This window comes from Peromyscus californicus, unplaced genomic scaffold, assembly GCF_007827085.1.
Source record: "Peromyscus californicus insignis strain IS unplaced genomic scaffold, ASM782708v3 Scaffold_17__1_contigs__length_78620276, whole genome shotgun sequence".
Classification (NCBI taxonomy): Eukaryota; Metazoa; Chordata; class Mammalia; order Rodentia; family Cricetidae; genus Peromyscus; species Peromyscus californicus.
Window position 1 is genome coordinate 67,161,753 of NW_026294469.1, and position 18,948 is coordinate 67,180,700.

General features: G+C 38.1%; 1 long non-coding RNA gene across 9 annotated transcripts in view; it reads left to right on the forward strand.

Moving 5' to 3' along the window:
• The window catches only part of LOC128113003 (uncharacterized), a 202,537-nt gene that overhangs the window by 122,647 nt on the left and 60,942 nt on the right, over positions 1 to 18,948 (forward strand). For 5 of the 9 annotated variants that reach the window (XR_008219272.1, XR_008219289.1, XR_008219290.1 and 2 more), the window contains one exon: positions 10,022 to 10,865. The exons of 2 other annotated variants lie outside the window; for them this stretch is intronic. This is a non-coding gene — a long non-coding RNA (uncharacterized LOC128113003). Of the gene's footprint in view, positions 1 to 7,074; positions 7,220 to 10,021; positions 10,866 to 18,948 lie in introns of those variants that run through there. 2 more of the 9 variants (XR_008219269.1, XR_008219287.1) reach the window with 1 other exon arrangement.

Genomic DNA, 18,948 nt, shown 5'->3' on the forward strand with positions numbered 1-18,948 from the left:
TGCTTCATACAGGACTGAAAGACACTTTTTTCCTAAACTCTAAATGAGCTACTTGTTAACTACCAAGATCAAGTTCTTTCTAGCTCTATTATGTGTGACTTCATCTGGTATATCAGTATCATTTATTTTTTATCTGATTATGTCCTCTAAGTTCCAAGTTATACCCTCATTTATTCATTAAGTAACACTGGCTATTAGAAACCTCCAAGTTCCCTGACTATATTAATTTGGCTGCTTGAGCTAAGATCCCACATGTTCACTGTCTACAAGCACAGGTCTTGGAGATTATTCTTAAATCTTGGATGGATCATGATCTATTCATGTTTGATTTTCCTTGTTGGTGTCTTTTCCTCCTCTGTGGTCTTTATCGACTACCATTCATTCACTCTATTCCATTGCAGGAATTTTCTCCTTCCTAAAATTTAGTTGCTGGACGCATTCTATTCCCTCATAGATAATACCCACATTGCTTACATAAAATCGAACTAGAGGTGCATGCTATGGGAATTTGGGGAGATGAAGATCAACAACAAAGAGGAAAATAGAAAGACATGAAAAGACACCGAAATAGGGCACTAATTTTGTTGTTGTTGTTGATTTTTATCGCTCTTTGGTCTTTTGAAAACGCATCTTTCTCCAAGGATCTGTGTGTTTTACCCTTAACTTTGATGATTTCTTCCACCTTTCGATCTCCTTCCCATCTTTACCATGTTCCCACTTTGGGATCTATGGGTAATAACCAGTGTTCTGCAGTGAACCTGCTGCTAACAAAGGCCTTCACTGCCTTCATGCATGTCTTCCTTTAGGGAGCAAAGGGTTAGGAAAGATCTTTCTTAAAACAGCATTTTATTTAAATAAATTTATTCAAATAACATAACCATGCTTTCTGCAAAAAAAAAGCAGACAACAAATACTGAAATTATTTACTGCATCAATTTTTTAGAGTTCTTTATGTAGACAAACAGGAGCGTAGCTAAAGAATTCTCAAGAAAATAGCAAATGAATTCTCTGACTGTGAGTGTAAATGCTTTTGTCCTGAAAATGGGAAAATTGAGGCAATTTTTTATTTTGGGTCTATGGATCACAATTCTCTCAGTTCAACTCGGAAGGAACTCAGATTCTGCACTCTCAGATGCTCCCATCTCTGTCACCTTCTGAAACATTTTATCTTGTTTTAATATGAACATTTCTAAGTATTACAAAAATAACAACTAAACATGATTCTGAATCCAGACGTCCTTGGGAAAGAAAGACTTCTTTGAAGGAGTGAGATTCCTTAGAGAATTCTAAATGGTTGTGCATCCAGAGGCTCTGGGACGACTGCCGCTGGCGGCAACACTCACAGATTTCTCTGACCTCCCAGGCCCCTTTTGTGAAGAGCCTCTTTTAAGGTTAGTGATCTGGTGACACTGAGTTGACATTGCTAAGTCACTTCAAAGACTTAGAAGAGAAGAAGAGTTAAAATACATTCAAAATGTTTTTTTTAATGCAGGCTATTATTTTTACTTGTTCTCCTAACTAATAAATGTCTCTGAATAAATACTTTTTCTGGTTGGAATCATCTGGCAGATTCTTTTCAGTACCGTCCATATTCAGGCTCTTAAAATCATATAGTCACACATTTTACAATATAAAGAAAATCTTGTTACCAAAAACACCAAAAACACGGACATAGATGCTATGGTGTGGTAAAGAACATTTTGCTTGCCCCAGGTCCTGATTGCTACCCAAATAAAATGCTTTGTATGGTAACAAATAATAGTATTTTCTCTCAAAGAGGAAGGGAATTCTGACCCGTGCTACAGGGACCAAAGTTGAAGACATTTTCCAAAGTGAACTAAACTAGATACAAAAGCACAGATATGAAATCTGTCCCATGATTCTATCCAGATAGTTGCTTAGAACATTCACATTCTTAGAGACAGAAAGTGGAATGGTAGTTACCAGAGCCTGGGAGAAGTAGAGAATGGGGAACTACTATCTTATGATTATGATTGTAATTTAATAATACCAAACGGCTCTAGAGGTGGCTGGTGGTGGTGGTGGTACCACAATAATGTGACTGTACTAAATGCAATTGACTTCTGCATTTAAAATGGCTGAAGGGATAGATTTCCTATTATGCATCTTTTACCACAGTAAAAGAAATAACTTGAGATGACAACCCTACAGAAGTCTCCTAGAAAAGAAGGGTGATTCTAACTTCAGGAGGTCATGTCAGCTTTCCCCAGACACATCCAGCCACACTAAGATAAACCCTAGAGATACCTCTTGTGAAAGAGGAAATATCCTTTACTGAATATTTTATATTTCAAATCCACTAAATATTTTGCCCCAATTAAATCTAAGAAGATGCTCTACAATGAAAAAAGATGAAATTGTCTTTGATATGCCCAAAGATATGCTAAATGAAGTGAAAGGCAGGAACTCTGGCTCTTGGCTCTTAGTTCTTTCCTGCCTCTGTTTCTCCAAAGCCAAAATGAATTATAATCAGAGAGTATCTAAAAAAAAAGAAAAGAAAAACTATAAGAGCAGACACAGAGATATTCAAGAATTGCTGATATTAGGAAAGTCACTGGACTTTGTCCTTAAAACATTATTAATCCTTCCACAGTCTTCATACAATGTTTCATTCAACAAACTGAGAGAAATGTCTGCATGGATTAGTAAGAGCTGTGAAAATATCTAGTAAGTTTTTAATCCTCAAAAAAATCTGAATATCTCTTTTTGACAATAAAAAAATTATCCCAGAACATCTCATAAATTGCTATTTCCCTTGATAAATTAGCATCCTCTCCATGGTCAAATTCACATACTTCTTACCACTTCCCAAGGCAGCATCCCTAACAAAGTCTCCCTCTGTGCCCCCCTTCCCCTCTGATATATTAAAACATAGTTTGCTCTAAGAAGTCATCAAATGCCCATTGTTCTGATAAGGGGTTTCAAAGTGGAGAATGGAGGAAAATTTTAGGTAAAGCAAGACAGTCCTAGAATTTGACAAGCAGGCCAGGATCTTAGTGACAAATTTGGCAGACTGCCTGGCTTTCCCTCAGTGTGTAAGGTGAAGTGTGTAAGGTGTTAATGTTAGAACACTGGAAGAAGTACCTCAAAGCAGCAGACTATTGCTTCTTAGTCTTACCTCATAAACAATAAGGTAATTGCATCTTACAAGTATGTGTCTGGGGGGGTTCTTTTCATGAGATCTTCAGAAAAATCTCATATTCAGGATCCTATCAACAGAGTCTTTACATTTCTTAGGAAACCACTTCAGTTCCATCTTACTCCTAACACCTTATCAGGATATCTAGCCCTCATCAATTTCTCTTTTCTCTGAGTAGCAACAACTATTGTTTGTAGGGCTCACGGTGTGTGTGATCTGTTATCATATCTTTTGTTGTTATTGTTGTTTGTTTAAAAAACATGGTCCAGTAGATAGCAAAATCCTCCAGGGCAAAGAAGTACATTCAACTCTTCTAATTATTCCCAGATTGTAGCCTAGAGCCAATCCACAGTCAAAAATGTTCAATAAACATTTGCTGTTAATGATCAGCTATTGTAGATGCATCTGCAATACAATCTGGATAAACACAATACAGGAAAAGTGCAAATGAACATCTCATAAACAGGAAAGACATGAAATCAATGCGTGTGCTGCCTAGGCATCAAGTGAAAGACAAAGTAATGCCCTCCACCCTACTCCAGAATCTAGCATGGGGACAGATTCCACTACATGAAATTATCAATACAGACAAATGTAGTCACAATGATTTCTGAGTTTGGAGAGAAAGGAATCCTAGAGACTATAATATTACAAGAGTGCAGAAAGACCACTCTTGCAGAAACAGATGCATACCATTGATGAAGACCCTCTTTGTAAGTCAGTTACCTCAAGTACAACAAAAGCATGGTGCATTTCCTTCCCTGTTCCCCCAACCCGGAGACTGACATTCTGACTTCCCTCAAGGTATGGAGAAGGCCCAGCACTTACCCCATGAGGAAAGGAAGAGGAAGGCAAACTTTGGGCATTCAACCTTTGCCAAAACAAACCCAGCCCTTTCAGATGAGTTGTGTTCTTGTCGAGTGCGTCAAGTTGAGTATGTTCATATGCTTCTAATTTATGTGCACAAGGAACAAAGGTAGACCACGATGTCTGGCACAAATGTTTGTCTTCTTCCACAAGATGTGACTCATATGAGTAGTAGAAATCTTGTGATGAATATATTCCAGTGATAACTCTCATCTCTAATTCTCATCTATCTGCTGTCTACTTAGTCCCCTTCTCTTATCCTGGATTGTGGGCACTTTGAGATAGAAATCTCTACCATTTTTATTGAAAGTACTAGGAACAAGCTAGCGTAAGTATAGGAATTGTATGACACAGTGGACTAATCTATTAGACCAATCCAAATGTCTCTGGACCTTGGTGGGCATTTGAGACAGGTTAACAGGAGAATGAGCAACACTTGTTTTCTACCCTACTTATATGTGCCATACTGTTAAATGAGAAGCCTAAATAGGATAATTAATTTGTCTGGTCATTTCATTCAAACATTGATAATGGTTTGAGTGATTTTCTATAGTATTTATTAGCTCTTCAGACCAATTAACTAATCAAGATGACATGAATTTCTTACTTCATCCATGACTAAATTTCTAAGTCATCTTCAAGGTTTTGAAGGGGATAACACACTTGCACAATAATCATCTGTATAAATATAACTGCAATGGCCTGGGTTTTCTTCACTATTATTGATCTTTGGGCTCATAAAAATTCTACCACTAAAGGAAAGGACCATATCCCATGAATTAATCAAAGGGAAGTAGAAACAATTTCTGCAATCAGCTTGGCTTTCTTCATGACCAAAAGAACAGCAATGGCACCTCATCTCTTGGAAACAACTGGCCTATGGAATTGTTTGTGACTCAAAATTCCCCTTGAGAGTAAGAATTCTTATTTTTTTTTCAGAGAAAATGTAAAATGTTCCTAAGTTTAGATCTAGTAAGCCATTCTCATAAGACACATAATTATCCTTCTAGGATCTGAAGACACAGACTTATGATACTTGACTCACAGTCATTCAGGTCCGGTTATGAGGTGGTTCAAGTCTTCTCCTTGTCTGTTGATAAAGGCAGGAAGATTTCAAGGCAGTGCACTCACATCCAGAACCACTCATTAAGAAAACTAGAAAGATATAAATAGAAATGGAGATCAACTTATTCAGTACAGGCATTCTTTAGGGTGGTGGAAGGAACCTCCAGCCCTCACAAAATGGTGAGTGGGAGCCATGGCTGGAACCAGTATACTACAGCATGGGGTAGAAAGTAGAATTTCCCACTAGGTGGTGCTAGGATACATCTGTGGTTTCCAGGGTACTGTTACCAGTTATATCAAAGAGAAACATTTGGCTTTGTAAGTAAGGTTCTTTATGACCTTCCACATGGATTGAAGTAAAGCTTGATTTTTCACTGGAAGATACACCTAGAATTCCATAAATTTATGTCCTTAATGAATGTGATTTCATATGTGAATATGAGTATATACAAATGCATACATGTAGGTGTAGGTCAAGGTCAGTGCAGATGCAGACAGAGCACATTACTATAATAAATAGAAAGAACGGTGGAGAAAGAGGATTGGCGCCTGGGGAGTATGTACTGTATGCTGGATGTCTCATTCACTTCTTTAATCCACCTTCACAATGACTGTGGAAAGCGGCAATCATTACTATCATTACTCTATGTTTATCAAAGAAGAAACTTGGTGGACTTCATACAGGCTAAAGAACTCTCCCAAGATTGTGTAGCTATGGAGTTGTAAGGCCTGGATTGAAGTACAGTTCTGCTGCTTTTTGAAACCAGAACATGGTTATGCATCGCTTAGGCTTGCTATTGTCTCTTAGAGTGTACAAATTAACTCCAGAAAAAATGGTCCACAGTATGTTTACACAAACAATATGGCATGTGCATTACATAAAAATAAAAATAACATATACTCAAAAGTCTAATCTATGGTGGGCTCAAATATACATGAGAGTTATATAAATAAAATATTCTATCTTCCTTCTTTTTTACACCAAGATAGTTATCAAATAACTCCACTGCAGAAAAATACACAAGCATGAATTCCATATAAATTCCATAAAAATAATTCATCTAAATAAATAGTAAGCTTCTTTTAAAACTTGATATATCAAATCCATATGTATAAGTAACTGAAGCCTTTTACTGTTATCCTCATACAATGGCATTAAGGTAAAGCGATTCCATTTATGTTGGCTCTTTTTATTGTAGAAAAAGCATTTCTGTTGAAATGATTGATACCCCCTCAACTATGTTCTGTTTTCATTGAGGACAGTATAATCATAGGGCAGCAGCCTTTTAATTTTTTCTTGTTCTGAAACTGTACTATTTTGTAAATGGCATTTTTGTGGGACAGGTTAAATAATGATGTATATATTGGGCATTTAGCACAATGTCTGGTAAAATGGAGAGTGATGAATAATAGCCAGCAATGGTATTTATGATTGCTATAGGAGGGAGCAAAAAAAAAAAGCAGAGGAGAAAGAGGGAATGGAGGGAAGAGGAGAGGATGAAGGAGGTGAGACAGAGGGCAAAGAGAAAATGGGTAGAATTGTGGGGAGAGCTGAAAGATGAAGGTGATAATTTGTAGCTCCATTCTTAGTGGCAGGAGTTTTTCTCTGGGGCTTCTGAAACCATATAAAAATTCAAATAAATGTCCTGAGTTGTGAAATTCATTCTGCTCTTTATCTCAGGCTTTGATGTGCAGTTTTCTTTTCTTTTTTTAACCTGAGATTGGTTAGCATTTCTGTAGGTTGAGAAAGAATGTGAGGAAAACTGAGTCCCTGTCAGACCGTGGGACGAAAAGGCAAAGGAAGGTGAACAGTGTTTCAGTTAGTTGTTCTTTGGGCTCTGGAAAGCATGTTGGTTGCATTGTTTACAATTTTCTTTTAAAAGTGAGAAAGGTAGACTCTAGTACCCTGATACCAAATAGAAGAGGGGGAAGTTCCCTCAAAAAAAATCAAATTAGAACAGATGGTTTCTTGTGTCTTCCAGAGCTCCCCTGAGCATTTCCTGGCAGCACAGGTCACAACCAAGGCATAAGAGGAAAAATGAAAATATTTTCTGTTGCTTTCAAAAGTATAATTCCACTTGGATCTCATCACCTTCCTATCTCAACTCCCTGAGCATTGGAATACAGGTGTGCACCACCTTGCCCAGCATTTTCAAGAGTTTTAAACATCTTTGAATGCACTAATATTTCTCAAAATTAGCTTTGTATCATGTATCTCCAAATGAATCAGCACCAATTCTGGGAATGCTCCCTATTAATCCTAATAGTAGAATAATAATTACAATAATTTCTTCTTGTCGGTTATTTTCTTGATTGCTACTATCTCATTCTAGAATCCTAACGTACTTTTTGTAACAGGTCTTTTCCAATCCCAGCTTCCATCCCTGATGAGTCCTCTGTATTCCTACTAGATCACCCTTCCCCGTTGATGCTCTCTAGCTGTCTTCCTCCTCTCACCTGCTTCCAAGTTTGCATTTCGGCTTCAGTCTGTACCCTTCTCCCCTTCCCCCTTCCATCCTTCTCTTCTCCAGGTTCTTAATTGACTGTTCTCCCAAGTGAGCTGTCTGGTTAATTCAACCACACTCACACTCCAGTCTCCAAACAGAACACCCACCTTCCTGTTTCTCCTGTTTCCACTGTCCACTTTTCTTCCCCTTCCCACATCTTCTGAGGTCTGTTGTAGCTGGCTGCTCATCCATCACTGTTTTCCTTACAGCCCCTGCCCCATGTCTCGTATAAGGGATGCTGGCAACTTGGGTTGCATCAGCCCCTGTCTCATAGCTCTTAGAAATAACTGTCCATAAACAATGTCTCTTAATTTCTTGACATTCAACAACACATGGAAAATTTCCTTAAACTTCCAGTATGGTGACAAGGCTTCATCATTACAGAACTCAGAAATACTTTAATCACATTGGCTGGAAAAAGTACTGCATATTTTATTACAGTAATTGAAAGTTATTTTATTGTACATGTAGACCTTCAAGCCTGAGTTTTGTTTTGTTTTGGCATTTTTATAGGAATAACTTCAGGTAGTCGTGGCATTGTCTGCTCTGAGTAGTTAAGTTTCTTCCTTGGAGGTAACTTAGGGGGCTCCACAAAGACGAAGGAAAGTGAGAAGTAAAAAAATCTAGAATCAAGAGGCTGTGAGTTTTATAGCTGCTGTGTGAATGGTCTTAAGGTAAGACACTAAGCCTTCCTGAGCAACAATTCCCTCTGCTGAAAATGGGAAGGAGAATATGTAAACCTGCATGGTTATTGTGGGAAATAATGTCACTGCTGGGGATGCCCTATAGAGTCCAAGGAGCTCTATAAATGTTTACTGTTATTAGGGGAGCTGTCCTGGCCATCTCTGACTTCACTATGCCCTAGCAGAAATCTCTTTAGCTGCCCTGAAAGTGCCTTGTCATGAAATGTGTGACTCTTATGTCTGTGTGACTCCGTGTACATCTGGTCTGCTTCCCTTCTTACTGACAGTCAATGGAGTCCCCCTTCTTTTCTTCCTCTTCCTCAAGAATCCTGTGGGAATTTTGTGGTTAATGAATAAGATAATGAATCTTGTTATGACATTTTCATACATAGATACTATTGTAACTCTCGTATTTTCCCCTAGAAAAGATTTCATTCTTAGTGTTCAAAAGCTGATTCTTAAGTTACTGGGAACAACTGTTTAAGTGCTGTGACTAAAATAACAGATTTAGCTGCTGATTTCAATCCTGGACTTTCAAGTAAACACACACACACACACACACACACACACACACACACACACACACACACACACACACACACACACACAATGTATATGTTTACCTGTCCTTTCTTTCACTTTCTCTTCCCTTTTCTCGTTCCCCATTTGTCTTACCCTCCCTAACTCTCTTCCCCCTTCCTTCCTCCTTTATCCCCTCTCTGCTAATTCTCCTAGTCTTCCTCACATCCCCTTCACCTCTCCATTTCCCCATTTCTTCTTCCAAAAGTTTGTAGTATTCTCATGAGAAAATGTTGCATCAACCTTTAGTGACGTGTTTCACGTATTTCCTGCCCAAGCCTGAAATATCTATAAAGTCTTTTCATTGTTTCCAGACATAGACTAGTAGGTAGAATTATATGTGATTTACCAATCAGGTCTTGAGATAAACTATAAAGTTAATGCATTATCTACTATGCATACTTGGACTGAAGCGCATTTCCCAGGTGTTCCACAGCCTAGAGATTGATGTTTCCTCTGTGATAGGATTATTGAACCACCAGATCAGAACACTCACAAAGTTCACATAAAGACCTTTATATCCATAGTGGCTTCAAAGGACAGCATTTTTCTGTTTTCCAAATACTCACAGTTTTTGGATTATTGATCTGATAACATATCAACAGATCCTCTGGATGTCCTCAGTTCCTTTCATGCACACACCTTCACCCAGCCCTCCCAACCAGCATTCCAAAATCTCAAATTATTTTTTTCATTTAGGATGTAATATTTCGGCTTCCTTTGAAAGATACAAATTCTTAGTAAGTAATATCCCCTGGAAAAAAGTAAATGAAATGCTTGAAATGCTATATATGTCCAATTATAAATGTGTTCATAGACTCCCCAAACTAGAAAAGGCAATAACATAATTTATAAATAATTACAGATTAAGACTAACCTGGGTAGATCAAAATTCCCTTTTAAAATCAAGTATCTATTGTGGTCTCTTCTCTCTCTCTCTCTCCCTCTCTCTCTCTTTCTCTCTCATTCTCTCTCTCTCTCTCTCTCTCTCTCTCTCTCTGTCTGTGTGTGTGTGTGTGTGTGTGTGTGTGTGTGTGTGTGTGTTGTATGTGTGTGCATATACACTAATTTTTCTGAAGGGACTTCGTTAGCACTTGTTTAATAAATGTAACTGCATTTCAAATGAATAAATGAGATCTACCCTTCTTCTACATTTCTAGGACTATAGTCTTCAGAAAAGCACGTCCTTCAGTGGCTGACACGAGCTACCCAGAGTCTGTGGACTATTCTGAGACAAGGCCCAGAATTTGACTCCACCCCTCACGTCTACTAGGACAGTGATCCTCTCCACTACAGTATAAAGGCATCTGTCACTTGTGCAGATGAAAGCACAAGGTTTTCTCCTCTGTCTCCATGGAGGTTCGGTTCCCTACTGTTCTCTCCACATCATGTTGTCATTTCCTACTCTAATGATGAACCTACATGACTCAGAGCACTTAGTAAGAGTAGGGATCCGACACATAAATCTTCCTCCTACCCTTCTGTGCCTCAGAACTGCCTGGGCACCCTCTCTTGTACTGAGAAGTGTCTGTAACAGTTTTCTTGGTGGAAATAACAGGGACTGACTCATGTTAAGTGCTTGCTCTATTTTCTGAATAAAAGCTAATAGATTCCAGAACAGGTCCAGCCAGGTGTCTTCTCTATAAGGCTGTGCCCTTTGAAGCATTCCATCTTCTACAGGATCATTACATACTTAACACGAGAAAGACTGAAAAGATTTCTAACCCCCCTGAATAGGTTCAGTATTGATGGAATTTTAGACTCAGTGCAAGCCGTGAAGCCTTGAATGGTATGTCTTTGAATTGCACCCACTCAATCTATTTTTTTTCTCATCAAGGGCTCATAAGCACCATAACAGCAATGACCTTTTCCCTACTTCTGTGTTTAACCCCCAGCGGTCTTCATTATATTGCTCTGTTCAACAAATGTGGATGTCCAGTTCTTTCGGCTCCTTCCATCCCCAGACAATTTATGGTTGACTCTAATAAAATGTTTTGCAACTTACAGCATGAAGTCGTTAAAGATCCTCTGTCAGATAATTGATAAAAAGAACAGTGCAACCTGCTCTTAGTGTTTACTGGCTCAAAGTTCATACACCTATACTCGTAAAAACCATACCTCGGTCACCTTTGACCCACTGGTGTGAGGGTGCCATCCATCAGCAGATAGATGTGATGCTAATCTCTCATCCTCTTTGCTATCTGACAGATGGTGCTGCTGGAGGGTGGTCCAAGTCAAAACTGTAGCTTGGATGCTAGGATACAGAGAGAAACCCTTTCCACTGTGTTCCCTGCCCAGCACCAACTGGATACTCTGACCTAATTTCACAGTGTAATCATGGCCATGATTGTGACTAAATGCATGTATTTCCTGCTTAGGCTTTTGAGCAAGGCTAAGAAGGCAGTTACCCAAGGCCCATGTCTCCTCAGACACTCCCACTCACTCACTTCCTCCTGGTTTCATAAGGTATTTTTTTCATGAAAGATTAGTATAGATAGAGGCATAAAGCAGAGGCTAATTTTTAGAAAGCCATTTAAGTAGGTATCTTCCCAAGAAATTGTTCTTTTTAAATCTTAAGCAGAGGTTAACATTTGGAAGCTGTTTTAATTTATAAAAATGCATTTGTTGAGCTAGACTCAGTAAAATCAAATCATAGCTTACTTGTCCAAACAAAATTTCCCTTGACATTATTCAGTTAACCTAAATTTAAGACAATAATTTATAAACTACCTTTCTTTCATTGTGAATGGAACTTAGCATAAAGCTTCTTAGCCATAATAAATTTACAGTACCTGTCTTACTCTTAGAGATATTATTGACAAGACAAAATAAGAATACATGACCACTCGGCTTACTTTTAGGCCTAAAGCTACACTTAATCTACACACAGCAGCATGCAATGCTATCCAAAGCCATCAAACCCCCAACAGTCAATGGAACCAGTCAGATGTTTCACAGTACACAGAACACTGCATACAGAAACTTAACAATCATACCATAGTGAAGATGGAACATACATCAGATATGTAAGAATGTTTTTTTCACCTAACAGACATCCAGCCAGGCTTCATAGTAGGAATAGGCTTCCCGGCAGGTGTACAGATTGAGGCCCATTTGTTTGACTAGCAGGAGTCTCAAGAAGTTGATATTTGCAGCTAGGACTGTGACTTAGTTGGGAAAGTGCTTACCACACAAGTATGAGGACCTGAGTGTGATAATCAGTCATATACATATATAAAAAGTCAGGTGCACAGGCATGCACCTGTTTCCAGCAGCAGGGAAAGTAAGCCAGGAGGATCCCAGGGCTCATGTAGCAAGCCAGTCTAGCTGAATCAGTGAGCTCCAGGTTCATTGATCAATTCCACCTCAAAAACTATAAGGTGGACAGAGACTGGGGAATCCACCTGACACAGACCTCTCGTCTGCCCATGTATATGCACATACTCCCAGGTATACTGACCCTCTACTACACAGAAAAAAAAAGTTGATATTTCCTGATTCAGAAATTCACTTGAATTCTTTGAGGATTTGCTTTAGATTTTTTTAGTTAATTTTTTTCTGGAGTAATCACAAATAGATGACAGTCTGCTTATTATTTGAATGAATACTAAATATACTATTATCACACATAATATATTTTATGTGTATAAAAACCTCTTCAGTATAACACATATTCCCAGCACTAGAGAAAGAAATATGAATTATTAACATTTGCTCTTTGAGCTGTATAAAAATAACTCTTAGATCATGGCACTAAACACTCAAGACTTTTCTGGCATCTATACTGGCTTGCTGGAAAATTCATACCATAGCATTTGACACATCCCTTCTCTCAGGTGAAATACTCTGGGAAAACTCCATAATTCATTACATTGATAGAGTAAGGCTGAATAATTAGATCATCTCCTTGTACAAGGCTACATTTTAAATGACCATTTTAACTCTATAAATTAGGGTTAGACTGAGGATTAAAGGGGTCTTGAAGACAAACTAAGAAGTCACTCTATATGAAATAACAGCTGTTTAATCCCATACTATGAAGACTCATTTTCAAAAGGCACACATAGAATTTATATTATTGGTGAATTAAGATTCTCAAATGTTTTAATAAAAAAAAGTATTGTATAGAAATGCAACATTCATACTGTGGTGCATTTTGACTTTGGTGGGTGAAACAGAAAAGATAAAGAAGTTTAGAAGCCAATAATCACCCCATGAACAAACAGAAAAGATCAATTTCTAAATGTTATCAAGAGAAGATGAAGCCAGAGAATGGACTAAGCCTTACCTCACATCTCCCAAGCTTCGCAGTGATGGCTTTGTGTAGCTGAAGTTATTACAGAGACCACCTTACATATGAACTTACAGTCTTCCTTGAGTGGTCGAGGCAGAAAACAGAACCAACCTAGAAGACAGGTGAGTGTCCCCAATGTCTGCTGTCCTGGCTGCCCGTGTCTTTCCTCTCTTTTCAGCTACTTTGCTCTACAGTGGGTTTGTCATTCTGGAAGACTTTCTTTTGAAGTACTAATCTCATCAACATCTTGTTCTCCTTCAGTGGTCAAGTGATATGTGAGGACCAGAGCATGTTCTCATTGGAGGATTTGCTTCTTATTAAATAGCCAGACAACCCATCTCAGTTCTCTGGCCTGAGCCATTGGATGACCATGCATCCCATGGCCACCTTTGTTCTACTTGGCCTCCCTTCCCACCGCATTGTTTCCTGCTTCGTTCCCCCTTCTCTTTACACATTACCAAGAGGTTAAATTTTTACAAATCATATGTTCATAAGACATTTTTTTGTCTTCAAATTGATAGAAGATAAGGAGGGCTCGTAAACTGGCCTTCCAGAGTGGAAAACTCCATTGGAGATCTTGAATGTCAGTACTTGATCATGAGTTTCAGGTGGGAAAAGAAAATGTTAAAAAGACAAAGAAACTGAGCACACACACACACACACACACACACACACACACACACACACATTAAAAATAATAAAAATAGATCTTCAGAAGGCCAAAACCTCCAATGGGAGCTGGCTTCTTTCCCTTTGAGAGGAATGGAATGAAGTTGCCAACTGAAGTTACTTTGTAACTGAAGCAGCAAACTCCGGAGCCCAGAGTACCATCTGTGGTCATCATCTTCATGCCATCTTCATTATCATTATCTCAGAAAAGGCTTTATTCCCAATGCTGACTTGCACATAGTTGCTGTAAGACTCACTGGCATTCACTGTTCTCTTTGAATTTCACGTAATTGGTCCCTAGATTTACCTGAAATCTTGGATTTTATTCTGAAAACCTCCTATCAACTATGACGTTATCCTAAAGATCAACTGTCATTAAAACTCAATATCTATTCCTCACCTTTGGAAATGCAATTGTTTTTCCAAAGGTTCAGCAAGCTGTCCGTTGGGCTTTTACTATATCTATGGCAACTGTTCTGTTGTGGAGACTTGTAAATAAGCACAAGGCTTTGGAGACAGAGCACATATGAAAGATACATTGCAACATTTTAGCTTCTTTGTTTAAACAAGCAACAGTAGCTTATTAAAATTTGCTGTGGTATTCCCCTTGGCTCTGATTAAAGAAGAGTCTATTTCTTTAAATTTAGTGCATATATAGGGAAGAAGAAAAGAAATTTAGTATATTATTAATTTAATTTGATCATGTATTTAAGAAGTTTTCAAGTGATAGTTCAATAGTCAACTCATATTTAAAAGAGTTGTGTGGTCTTAACCGGCAAAAAAGATGGCATGTTATCTTAGCTGCTTTTCCAATTTTTTTCTAGGGGGTCACACATTCATTTTGAAAGTCTCTTTTTTCAAAGAAATCCTATGACTTCATGAAGCCTTTTATCTATTCTTAGTAGTCCTGTGAAACTGACCGAAGAAAGAACACCAAATATTTTACAAGTGAGGATGAACAGGGGAAATAATGTCTCGTTATGTTGAATTTAGTTCACCATTTTCTTTTAGCCAATAATCTACTTATGAAAGAAATCTGGGCTCTTCAGACAAATTAATGATTTCAGGTCTGGGACAGGAAATTTATACCAAAAGACTCTCACACTGCCAGAAATAAAAGAAGGAAGGGAAGATTGGAGGGAGGGAGGGAGGGAGGGAGGGAGGGAGGGAGTTAGTTTAATACGTGGACACATACACACTTACCTGCACATAAGACGGGTAAGTCAAAGATATATCAAGGGAACAATTTGGTAAGCAAAATGAAGTGTGTGTGTGGGGAAATACATGGGTCCACAATGATATAAATAAATGTTTAAATAAATAGTGAACTACTTTGTAATATGTACACTAATATTAATTGGGCTGTGCCTTGGATAAGCTATTCTATTTCCTGGGATTTAGTTTTCTTGCTTGATAAATGGAGAGACCTCATGGTAGAGGAGGAATTTATATTTTATATCTCTCCAATATCAAATAAATGGACTGTAATACTTTTGTTTTAAAATAAATAATAAAAATTTAATGTTAATAAAACAAAGGAAGTCTACAGTCATGGGCAGAGACTGAAGTCTCTTGGTACCAGTGAGAGGAAACTGAATGAAATGGTTGAGCTGAGTCTTCAAATGGGTGCATATGTGTGACTGACATATGCATATGACATACGACAAATGGGTGCATATGAACGATTGACAGAGGTAGGACTGTGATCTTAGTGATCAGACCGTCCTTCCTGTCTGCTGAAGCCCAACATCGAAGATTCTTATTTGAAACTGGACCTCAGGCTATAGCAAGTAGGTACAGGCATTGAGAATGGAGCTGTCACTTCTGAGAGAGGGAAGCATCCACTAAATTGCTAAGGAAAGACTTTCTGTCAATACAGACCAACTGGAGATGTAGAGTGAGGTGATCACAAAGTACTCCTCAAAGAGAGCACCAGAGAAACTCCATAGGGTAGAGATAAATGAAAAACTCCATAGGAGATGAATGAAAAACTCCATAGGAGATGAATGAAAAACTCCATAGGAGATGAATGAAAAACTCCATTGGGGATGAATGAAAGCTTAAAGACAGGAGAATTCTTACAGAAGGAAAACAAAATAGTAAGAAAGGCTGAAAAAAAGAAAGTTGCCTTTTTTTAAAAAAAAAAAATCACTTATCTTTGGATTCCTCAAGAAATAAAAAATGAAAGTGGGAAATACAACAGCAGCTTAAATACTAGCTTGGCATGACCAAAACCATTAGAAAACAAAAAGTTAGAGAGAACCCAGGTAGTTCTTCAGGGTCTATACCTATAGAGTGATACAATGATGGAAAAAAATAGAAAGAAAAAATTAAGAATTCGTGGGAAGCAACATGTGTGTAATAATAAGAACAAAAACCAGCAACAACAAAGAATAAGGAAGAAGGCTTAGGAGAGGTAATGTCTGTTATTTTCCAGAATTCAAGAAACAGGAGGTTTTTCCATGAGCAACAATGAATGCAGACAATAGAGGAAAGAAAAATAAACCCACACACGTGTTAACAATGGAAAACAGACTGTTAAGTCCCACTAGATGAGACAGTTGTCCAGAGTACAGCAATCACAGTGACAACCTATTTTTCACTAATCAAAGATCTTGTTCAAAGTCCTGTAGGAAAATAACTGTGAACAGAGACTTCTGTGCATTTCAGGAAGTGTAAAACGAAGCATCTTTAGATAGTGAAGGGTGGGGTTGAACACTCAAATCTTTGCTGAAGGAAGTGTTGAAGGACATAATTCATAAAGAAAAATTCGGAAATAAGGAGTATGATTTGAAAAAATCGACAAGAAGAGAAACCAGATACTATATGTGTAGAAACACACAGGTGTTTATAGTAAATAAGCAAATAAATGAGCTTCCTTTTGTCTTGCAACATGTCAGCGTTGAGATTTTCCACCACAACAGCATGAAAATCAGGACTGGGTGATCTAAGGAATCATGAAGTGTACTAAGTAAAGGCTTTCCTTGCACACATGTTAGAGAATTAATAATGGGTAGAAGCATCACAAATTACAGACAGTCTCTAAAAGACTAGAAATAAAATGCATAACTTACAAATGAGTATGAGAGGGATAAGGACCAAACAAAGTTATATTAATTAGATAAAGACTACTGATGGAGTAAGGTAGAGTCGCAGCAAGAGAAATCTAAAATAAAGTAGCAGAAAAAAATCTAACTGTACATGGTAGAGCAATTTTTAAGATAATAATTTGTGTCTACCTTTGATACATAGTATATAAAATTTTAAAACCATAATAGGCTATTAAGATACATGCATACCATATATGCGAACAACCATGCAGAATATTTTAAATTGTTTAAGAAAGTCAAATTTATTTATATTTTGATTGGGTTCAATATTAGGCAAAGGGTCCAATAAAGCTTCAATTTTGTAACATCTGAACTATTTGTTTACTAAAATAGTGAGAAAATAAACACAGCAAAGTACCCACGCTGATTAAATAGAATTGAAGAGACCCAGCTATTACATTTTCCTCTGGATATCTTCTGGCTGGGTTATTTCTTCCATGTCTAATAATACATACATTTCTAAAGTGCCCGCACAGTGCCTAGGGAGCTAACTGCAGACAAAACCTGGGTCAGCACCAAGGTTTTCTAAAGGTCAAGCCTGTGGTTCTTTCCACTACACCAGGCTATTTAGTGTTCTACTTACAACCAACGCTAGCCATTCCCTGGGGTAGACAACTTTGGAAAGTTCCTACAATCTCTCACTTTTCATTTTTCTTTGACTCTTAATGTGCAGGTCGCACCAATTTACCCTTTGGAGTCTTAATTGAGAAGCACAAAAGATCGGAAGATCTTTAAGTGAGTAGCCCTGAAAAATTTCCCTTAGCAGATCGCTCTTCGGAATTTCATTTTCAACATGAATGGTCACACTTCAAGCAATGAATGAGACGCATTGTTCAGGGGGAAGTGACGCACTCATCTCTGCAGAGCTGCTCAAGGGTCCCAGAGACACTTAGGAGTACGTCAGCATTTTTATTAGAAACCCATCAGCAGGGAAAGTGCCCGCAGGCTGCCTCTGAAATTCATTTGCTGAGTCATTGCTAAGAAGAGGAAGCATAATGGGACCCACAAAAAACGTCACAAGCGTAAACACTAACCTCTTCCAGAATGCCTCCTCTGGCAAGATTGACTCTTATGCTGACCTAATTTTGACCCCGAGTGTGTTCCTTGTTGGAATTTTGTTTTCCTGCTTATGAAACTTTCTTTATTATCAGTTTACATCAATAGGCTTTTACTTCTCTTACTGGGTTGCACTTGTTCTCAGCAACTGGATAAAACACTAGGGTAGAGAGAAGGTCTTATTGATCATGGAGCTCCTTATATATTAATCTGACTGCTGCAAACCACAGGCTTTGAAATAGAGTAACTGAACGTGAGAGGTAACTAATAATCTAAGATTTAATCATAATTTTAAGGATAATGAAAATTTTGTGGCACTGATTCGCTCACAGATTAAAGGGTTGGATGGGACAGACAACAGTTCGACAGTCTGCTTTTTGATTCTTTTCTTTTTCTAGAATGTATATATGATGGAGGGTAGTAGGTATGGGACACACACACACATCCATGAATTAATGCTGCTTGGCCATGGGATGTTATTTGCTGTCGATGTCTGAAACCAGCTGATACTTCATGATTAGTCAAAGACTAGCTTGTAGCTTAAGTCTGCCTTAGAGGAAGTCTTTTCCCGCAGCTCATCCTGTCCTTTCATCCTCTAGTATTTAGTATTTATTGGTTTCTTATTTAAATGGTTTCTTGGTCTATGAGTTATTTCAAGGACATTGTGCTAGCCACGGAAATGGTGGAGCTCCTGGAGTGAAGCCCCCTTTTCAGGTATGAAGCACAAGTGTCCAAAGACAGTTGACAGTGTACAAGGCATTGGAGAACCAACTCCACATGCCTGTTTTTAAGCCAAGGTGCCAGAGTAACACTCCTGGGTTGCCTTTCCTTCAAAGCCTCTGAGTTGGTTAATGGGGTTAGATCACAGGGTAAGCTCAAACAATTTACAATAGCATTCCTCACAGTCCTGGAAATCATGCAATCTGTTCTTAAAAATGTTCCTTAATATTACCTTAAA